General features: G+C 39.9%; 1 long non-coding RNA gene across 1 annotated transcript; it reads right to left on the minus strand.

The window, feature by feature from the left end:
- Positions 1-1,434: 1,434 nt before the first annotated feature.
- LOC148216590 (uncharacterized) lies at positions 1,435-8,180 on the minus strand. The gene is made up of 4 exons (XR_015795122.1): positions 8,054-8,180; positions 5,752-5,873; positions 3,661-3,732; positions 1,435-1,825 (listed from the first exon to the last, which is right to left on the minus strand). It is a non-coding gene; the product is annotated as an uncharacterized LOC148216590 (long non-coding RNA).
- Between the last annotated feature and the right edge of the window lie 1,698 nt (positions 8,181-9,878).

Here is a 9,878-nt window from a genome sequence, read left to right on the forward strand (position 1 = left end):
ACGGCAACAGTTTTTAAAAAATGTGTAGGGCATGGGTACATTTCTGCCACAGCTCTGTGGTTGGCATTAATTAAATGGAGCAGCAGATTAGAAAATCAAGATTTACTGGGCCTTAATCCAAGTCATAGTTGAGTAACCAAGTTTGAAAGTCAAGGCAAGAGACAGGACCAAATCAGCAGATGGGCCGTTGCTGGCAATAAGTTTTTGGCTGTTTTAATAAATCTTGAATATTCACAATTCATGCTACGTGTTCCAGAGAAGAGTTATAAGGGAACTGCATAAAAAAGTTGGGTTCCCTCCCCTCTGAATTGCAAATGATATTTCAACCCTTTCAAATGGATTTCGATCACAGGGATGGTACAGGAATGATATCTCTGTAATTCTCTATAAGGATACTTGCAATTCATCTTGAAACTAAGACTATCCATTTTTGAAGAGAAATGCTGAAATCCCAATCTTCTAACTTACTGCAGGCCATAGTATTTCAGCAAAGGAATATTAGTGGTCAGTCTAAAGTACTTATTTTCTTAAGATCTCCATTAACACTGCCAAATGTGCTGCCTTTATATAAAGACAAAGATTGAATATGAAGTGTGAAATTGCTTATGATATATTAGCTCTTATCCCACTTTCATCTGTTACCAGAAAATACCTAGCTGAACATTCTTCTGAATATTAATGAATGGTTAACTGCTCAAAATGATTATTTTTACATGGAAAACATTTATTCAAATTCGTAGGGATTTCCCTCCCTGAGATTGCAATGCAAGGAGCTCCAGTTCTCTACAGCTCTGTGAAAACACTTCCCAGCATTTAATTCCTTAAAAAAAGGGCAATTGTTTTGTCCCTTGACTTTGCTAAGTCTAGAATTTAGAATTAATAGTCATTTACAAGCCACATATACATTTCCTAAAGTATGCCTGCCTTAGAAAATTCACACTAAATCAGCCATGAATTGAGTCATTGTGAAATTTGGAACATATGACATGCATGCCAACTAAGTTTACCATATGTTGTCAACTTTTGCAAAAACTGTTGGAAATTACTTGAACTCATACTGGTTCAACTGTGTACAGGAAGAGTCCAATTCATAGGAGACTTAAAACCCAAACTTGATAGGTGGTCTTCATATGAGCCATTCTCTGTCAGCCTTCGAAACAGAGGGATGTATTTATATTTATTTCATTAATTTCTATTCACCCTTCTACTTTGTTGCTCTGAGTTTTAATTCTTCACCTAAGTGGATGTGGTTAGTACTTCTATGGGAGACCACCAAGAAAACTACATTGATGTGTATTCAGAGACACCACGGGTTGAACTTGACACTCCCTTTAAAACACTATTAAACTAATTTTTAAAATTTTTAAAGCTTACACACACACCTTTAGAACACTATAGAACTAAACACTGGGTCTGAAACTTGGTGTTTGGGACTTTATTAAAGACTTGGGGAAGATGTTGGCTTCATCTCTCAGTAACTATAAGGCCATTCATTAGTGAGCTTTATTTTGTTCGGACAATAATATATGGCTTGACTTACTGGAGCAAATCATCTGTTGTCTTAAATTATTTATTCCGTGTTTCCTCCACTCACGACAAACAGGTAATCCCAAGGTTTGGGTTTATGTGGGTGGTTGAAAGCATTCAGGCTGATCTGCAAAAACTTGATTGAGAGTCTACCTCAGGGCATGCAGCTGATTGAGATGAAGACTATCATTCTCAGCCCAACAGTTACAGCCAGGAATCAAGGCAAGATCTCAAAAGTCAAATGACAACTCTCTTTGGGTCTCTTCCAGCATTGCATTATTGTGTCATCTTCAAGAAACTGAGGAAATAATTGACAGAGAGAAAATTGACACAGATAAAAGACAGGGAATACACATGAACACCCCCCCCCCCCTTTATTACCGTTAAAAAAAGTAAACATTCCCTTGAGTTGAGCTGAACTCCTGGAGACTTCATGGATAGGTCTGTTTATGCTTGACTACTGCAATGCACTCTACCTGAGGCTGCCCTTGAAGACCACCCAGAAGCTTCAACTGGTTCAGAATGAAGTGGCATAGGCAGTGATGGGCATGACTTGATCTATCCATGTAGCAGCCCTGCTTTGTGGGCTGCACTGGTTGCCTCTTTGCTTCTGGGTACAATTCAAGATGTTGGTTATCACCTTCATGGCATAGGGCCTGTTTACTTGAGGGACCACCTATCTCCCATAGTATCTGCTTGGCTGATTCAATCCTGCAGGGTTGGTGCGCTCTGATTAGACAATGCCAACTATGTATGTTCCTGGAAGTGTGCTTTTCTGCCACAGCACCTGCCCTTTGGAATGGTATTTCCCCTGAGATCTGGGTGGCTCATACCCTGCTGGTGTTTTGGAGGGCCTTGAGGACCTGGCTCTTCACCCTGACTTTGGCAAGGCTGACTGAAGCCCTCTTCTGGATAATGTGGGTTTACTTCTTGCTGTAGCCTGGTTTTTATCATCTTTTGTTCCTTATTTTTAACTATTGAACCATTTTATTGTTTTCTATCTTTTTATCTGCGAATTGCCCAGAGTTACTAGGAGTCAGGCAGCATAAAAATTTAATATAATACTAATACTAATAAGCTTGGCAATAGTACAGTAGTTTGCCACTGCCAGGTTCTCAGATGTATTTTCTGACTTCTCAGCCTAGCTTGCAGCTCTATTTCCTACTAGTCTCTTATCTAAGGACTAATCAGGCCAATCTGCTTAGCTTCTTGAGATCAGCCAAGGTCCGTTACGTGCTACCACCTGTTGTGTCTGAAGTATAACCATAGAAGATCTGTAACCTTTTCCTAGTCAAAATTTTCTCCATCAGTATTTTTTTTCTCCAGAGAATGTATACAGGTAGCAAGAACCTGTTTTTACATGTTTTCTGTTTATAAAAAATGCTTCTTTTTTTGCACCATAGTTGAGAGAGACGTTAAACCTTGGACATTAGGTCTCAAGTTCTGTATAGTCGCTCTTTAATAAAAAGTGAGAAAAACCATGTTGGCAATTTGAAGTTGGCAGAAGCCAGGGGAATCTGCAGCAGAGGGTCCGAGGTGCCAAGTTGGCGGCTTCAATTGTACAATGGTCAAATGGCTCATAGAGATGATGCAGACTTCAAAGTCACACAAGCAGGACCTTTTAACCTTGTAATTTAATTATTTAACTTGGCATGAATATGGATACAAGGCTACTGGCTAGTATAAAAGAGAAGTATATTTCTGTGGACTTTTTCCCTTTTCCTTCCTTCCTTTTCTTTTCTGCAAATATCTTTCGCTTATAATATTTTAAATTAAAAACTATACAGACAAAATGAGAAGCCAGTGGCTACCTCTCTGCCATGCCTGCCTCTTAAAATCTGCCAGCCTTTCCAAGATGCTGATATTATGGAAAACTAGCATGTAAGGGGAAAAGGGGTTCCTGCTCCCCTTATTGCAGGCATCCTGACCTTCTAGTTCCATGGAGCTTTTGATGTGGGGGAACAAATGTGTGATCCTGTGCTTCCATGTGGAAACAACTTTCTCCCAGGTGGACTGCCCTTATTACTTTCTCTGACTGTGTATTTTGGAACTTTTTATTTTGAACAGGATGGAAGCTGGCTCTCAGTCTTGCACTAAAAGGGAAAAAAGGGGAAAGCAAACACTTGTCTTTACCTCCAAGGAAGTCTCAGCAAATTGCCAGATGCCTCAGGGAATTCTTTTCTCTTGCCAGGAGCCTGGAAGAAGCTGACCAAATTGCATCTTTAGTATTCAGCTCATTTGGAAGAAACACATGCTGACTGGCTGAAGTTGTGGGTCTTCAGGCTGAACCTCGGTGTGTGGTGTCAGATGTTTTGCTCTGCCACCCTGCCTGCTTGCTTAGAAAGCTTGGAAAATTTTACTCTGTTTCTCTTCAGATTATACTGAGTGGTCCTAATTAACAAACCACTCAAAGCAAGAACAACAACAGCAGCAACAACAAAACATATGGGGAACTATGTCCTGTTCCTTGCAAATAGAATTGAAGCTGTTCTTCTGTCAACCAAATGAGAAACACCACATAATACATACAAAAGAACTAGGGAGCCAGATAGGAATCTCCCCCATGTCTAACTGACACATGCAAACACGATGAAACGAAGCTGGGCCACTTCTGTGCTTCTATAAGTAATGTTGCAGGCTCACAGGACTCCCCAAATTAAACTGGTACCATCGAGGAGGTTCATGTCTGATTCAACCCTTCTGAAAGCAGGAAAAAGGAGGATAATCAATGGCAGGTCTACTTTTCTGACCCCCAGGAAGGTGAATTGAAGCTCTCTGGTCACAGTGTTTTGGGAAAAGTTATTTATTCTGACCAGACCTGGGTAGTAGATGACCAGCAGGAAGTCTACTTATAGGCTAGGCTGAGAAGTACAAAATAAAAGAAATCCTTCCATACTGTTTTCGAATTACCTACATGGATGTGTCTATGACATCACCAAGAACTGCGCTCCACTTGAGGGAATATATTTGATTTTCATTCTACTGTCTAGAGGACATGATTGAAATCAATATCATCCATTGGTATAATTTGTACAGCTGTAATGGTATGTGGGAATGACCTTAGGGAGGAGGGAGGAGATGTTGCCTAGGGAATGGTCAGATAAGAGAAGACATAGCCCACAGCTGCATAATGGATGGAGAAAGAGGTTCAGAAGGGACCCACCCTAGCTTCTCAGGCTGTAAAGGAGACAACAAGAGATTTGTACTTTCAGACTTGCAAGATTCTGTTAATGTAGCCTTACAATAAAGTAGTATTAGCACATCTGATTGTGTTTCCTGTCTGATCTACCTGGGAAGGCTGACAGCAGCCTTCTTCTAAGACAGTGGTTCTTAAACTGTTTGACCCAACTATTCCTTTTCCTGGTCTTCAATAATGTCATTACAAGAAAGAAAGGGACAGGGAAAGGGAAAGGGAAAGGGAAAGGGAAAGGGAAAGGGAAAGGGAAAGGAAAAGGAAAAGGAAAAGGAAAAGGAAAAGGAAAAGGAAAAGGAAAAGGAGAGATCCTTTTCACAAGTGTCTCAGCAGTGGAAGTGCTAAACCAGATCCTCAGCTCACAAACAGTTACAAATTGCTCCATTACCCCCAGGATATGCCCAAATTATCCCCTTAGAAGTAATTACCCCAAGTTTAAGAACCACTGTTCTAAGAGATGCACTCACTTTCATGCTGAAAATAGTATCTTCTCAAATGTCCAGCTAGATCAACTGAAACCACTGGATTTATATGATCTTAATGTCAGGGGGAATGTATCAAAATGTGCTAAGCCTGTCTTTGAAGGACCACCTATTCATTCTGTTGCATGAATTCCAAGCTTGCATGCAGAAGTTCTATCCTAAGGGCACTGCTGCTTTTTATTAGGCTCCCAGAGTGATACTGCAAAGTGTGATCTCTTGCTGCTGCCACTAGTGGTAAGTCAGCCCAGTGATGGCACTGCAGAAGTAAGAAGTAACCACATTGTTCTGCTGCTCATTTTTCTTGATAACTAGCTGAAAAATAAACATTTTTTTTCAATCCAACTTCAAAATCAGACCTATCCATAATGCTATCATTAATACCATCATAGCAATAAAAGTGCAGTAAATAAACCAAATCCAAATGTTTATGATATAACCCACAGAAATAAATATTATTTCAAAGCATAACTTAAGAACTTTGTAGACAAGGAAAGCAATGCTTTCTCAGACTTAATACTATATGCAGCATTTGACAGGTTTCTTACTAACCTGAGCCAACTAGGAATGATCTCCAGAATTCCTCTTAGCTGATATATTGAAAATAGAGATTATTGTGTCTTGATGTGAAAGTTAAGTTTAGAAGCTATTCAGCATAGGACAGGTATGCAAATCTAATGTAAACAACAAATTGGTTAAGAGGTTAAGGTATTATGAAATGCATACTGTACATATCTGATTAAAACCACAATTTAGTATCAAAATCGTAAGGTTACCTGGGCCATTTTGATAAGTTCCTAGAAATGCAATCCCTGATTTAGATTCAATATTTTCATTGCTTTTGAATGGATTTCAAGAGGTGAAAAGAGATCAAGAAAAAGGAAGAAGTTGTTTTTGTCCACAGCCATACCTGTTCCTTAGATTTTCATGTGCACATTTTCACTTAAAAAATAGGGCTTCAGTCCTGGGATGCAAAACCTCAGATGAACAGTAGATGGCATCAATGAACTGGGGTCTCTTCACTGCATCTAATGGTCATACAAGGTTTTGCAATCCATAGCTGATTCACTACCTAAAACCACCATTTTATATAAAAAGGAAAAAACAAAAACAAAACAAAACCCTTAGGGCCAACAGTAGACTCAGGAGGGGGTTTACATATTACCCAGAAGATGAAGCAACCACCAAAGTCAACATCTTATTTTCATGAAATGGAACAGGATCCAATGTTTATGCATGGAAAAAAAATAGTTACACTCATCCAGCCAAGGTTGCAGGAGCTTAAGAGTGCCAGGCATCTATTTGGTTCTGAGCCACCCAGAGTTTGATACAAGATGGGCGGCTATATAAATGTTTTAAATAAATAAATATGGGAATGCCAACTTTACATCTTTGTTTGGCTATGCTAGGAAAGCCAGAAAATGTCCCATCAAATCAAAGTGGCACATTTGGGGAAGAGGAGAGTAAGAACTCCAGTGATGATCAAAGGTCTAACACTGATTAGTTCCCTCCTGGTTTTCCTTTTGCCTCTTCTGCATTTTGCCGTTTCTCTGTCCCCACCCCACCCATTTGCTTCTGAATTGCAAGAAAGGCCTGATGCAAGACATCCCTTCAGTGGGCTTTTTTCCAATTCTGGAAGCAGACCCTAACCCAACCAAATTCTAATATATCTGAGAACAAGGGAGGGAAATGGATGCCTTTGTTGCAGAACAAAAACTTATAGGAATCAGGAGTATAGATCTTGGGTCCGTTTAGTTATCCGAGCCAAGGCAGACTCTAAGTGACTTTGCTTGGCTCAGAAGCTAAGCAAGGTCAGGCCTGGTTCGACCTTGGATAGGAGCCTTCAGGAAGTCAGGCTGCAGATTAGACTGGGAAGAAAAGTAATCCTGTAAGAAAATAGTGATAAGCAACTTCTATGCTATTGCCAAGAAAACCACACTGGCATATCTACAGAAATCACCAGGAACTGAAGTTGAATTGAAATACACTTGATATTAACGGAATTGTTCTGGCTGAACTCAGTTTCAGCCTACTGAAATTGAGTTTGGTATACAGGAAAGAACTGCCATTTCTTAGATGCCAGTTCTCTCCTTGGTACAGGGGTATTTCCTTTAAAATGCTGCTGGACGAAATGCTGCAACTGCCATTTTCCCTCATAATCAACCATGCTGACAAGAGTTTATGGAAATTGGGGTTCTGCTGCATCTGGAGGCCACACCTGCTCATTGTGCTTTAACAGCTGCCTCTCTGGAATTTCCTGGGAGGAGTTATTAGTAGGGCTACAAATCTGTAAAAGTCTGAATGACTACCAGACTGCAACAAAGAGTTTTCTGCATCTCCTTTTTCAGAGACCTAGTCATTAACTTCACAAGGGGGCATCTAGCCAACCTCGAGAGATTTCAAAAAGTAAAGCAGGATTGGGCCTGGCTGTTACTTGGATGGGAGATCGCCAGGAAATCAATGAGGTAGACTAGATAAGAAGTCAAAACCAATCAATCAATCAATCAATCCCAGAAGAATGCAACGGCAAATGCTGAAGCAAAGCATACTATGCAGACATGTCACAGGATTGGAGCCTGACTTAAAACAGACCTTTACCAATAACTCCTCATCAACCTCTTGCTCACATATTGTTCCCCTCCTTAACTGCTACATCTATTTTAAAAAAAGAAAATGCAGAAGGAAAGCTTACAGAAATATGCCTAATTAATAATAACAATACTTTATTAAACTTGTACGCTGCCCAACTTTTAATGATTCTGGGCAGCTCATAACAATCAAGCAAAGCAATTATAATCAAATCAATAAAAGATAAAGATAAAAGATGGAAGCATGATGAAGTGAGGGGTCTCACCTCTCCCTCACCAAAGGCCTGGGTGAAGAGTCCTTGTCTTCACAGCTCTTCTGAAAGGTAGCAGAGTGGGGGCGATCCAGATCTCAGGGGAACGTCATTGCAGAGGGCAGGTGCTGCTACGGAGAAGTGCTTCTGAGGTCCTGACAGATGGCATAGTTTACTTGAAGGAACCCAGAGCATGCCAACCCTGCAGGATCGAATAGGCTGGGCAAATGTTATGGGAGACAGGTAGTCCCTCAAGTAACCAGGCCCGATGCCATGTATATGCGCATTTAAAGTTCCACTTTTTTCTGCATTAAACCTAGGAACTGCATCTGTGTTATCTGCTGCAACTTGTTTACCAGTGGATCAAGAAAACACAGGGAGAATGCATTCAATACATACACACACCTTTCTTTCCTCAGAATTAGCTCTTGCTCCTGCAAATATATGGCATTCTGTTGAAAAGTGATGACATTTGTATTTTTATTTTATTTTTCTTACTAAATTGACATCCCCTCTCTCTCTTTATATAAACACTTGAAGCAGCATACAATAATTTAAAAAACCCACCAAACGTAAACCACAACTGTAAAAATCAACACAATTAAAATCAAAACTAAAATCATTACCATTAAATTGAATTTAAGGGTCAAAAGCTTGGCTTTTAACTTTCTCTTCCCCATGCTGGTTCATGAAAGGTATGCTTTTCTGTTTGTTTTGGGCCTCAACCCATAAATAAATAAAGTTAAAGTTAAGTGGGATATTTTGCATAGCACCAAATTAGACTCAAGTGAGCCTTGTTTGCATGCCTATTCTTTAACCTGGGCAGCTGAAAAAAAAACCAAAACCATAACCAAAGAGTTCTAAAGCCAACAGCGTTTTCCTCCATGTTTTCATCAGTTGATGGTGCCTTCCAAAGGCATTTAACATATCATCTGGGCTTCTCCCCAAATTGGAGCTTTGAAGAAAAGTCAGCCGTATTATGATAGACTTGGGGGTCTGGGAGAATGTTAAAAGCATTTTGGATTCTCTGGCAAAGAGGGGGATCCATGGCTGGCTGATATTCATCTCTACCACTTTTTGTTCTCTGAGAAGTAGAGTCAAGAGAAGATCTCCATGAGAAGTCAATGTGCCACTCCTTTTGAATACATCAAAAAAAGTATTCACCAAAGATGCCCAGAGTTATATATTGTAAAGTTTGAAGTGATAGATAGACAGACAGACAGACAGACCTACCTACCTACCTGGTTACATGGGCCAAAATTGGCAAAATTGTAGAGGACAATGTCATAAGGGAACTGCATAAAGAAGAGATGGACAGGATACAGGATGATGCAGTTGTGATGATTGGGTGATTGAACTGCCAATCAAAGGGTAGCAGTACAAGGCATCTCATCCTGGGTTAATTCCAAAAGGAGAAGGGACCTGGAGGAGAAGGAATGGGGAACTATAAGTGGAAGGACAGATGTGGGAATACACCCCCATATCAGGGAAACAGGTTACGAATATTTTTAATGCTGTGTATGCTTGTATTGACAGAATATATAGACTTTGTAGAATTAAGTGAATTTATTTAAAAAACAATTCATTCTTTGGTTTCTATATTCTCTAAGTCTGTGGGCTATCCTTTAGATATATAAAGAATTTCTAAACAGAAAAGGTTTGCTAGTGGCAGCAAAACAATAATAAAGCACAGAAGGCACACCACAGCAGCCGCATCATATTTCCAGCATTTATAACACTGTATTAGCAAATAAAGCCATATTTGACCCATGATCTTTCATTAGCTCAGAGTACCTGATTAGATCCATCACCATGTACATTGCAACTCTACACCCAGATT

The sequence above is a fragment of the Python bivittatus genome, unplaced genomic scaffold (assembly GCF_059951505.1).
Source record: "Python bivittatus isolate LINGU-HERP-01145 unplaced genomic scaffold, Pbiv_v1 ctg000120_np1212, whole genome shotgun sequence".
Taxonomy (NCBI): Eukaryota; Metazoa; Chordata; class Lepidosauria; order Squamata; family Pythonidae; genus Python; species Python bivittatus.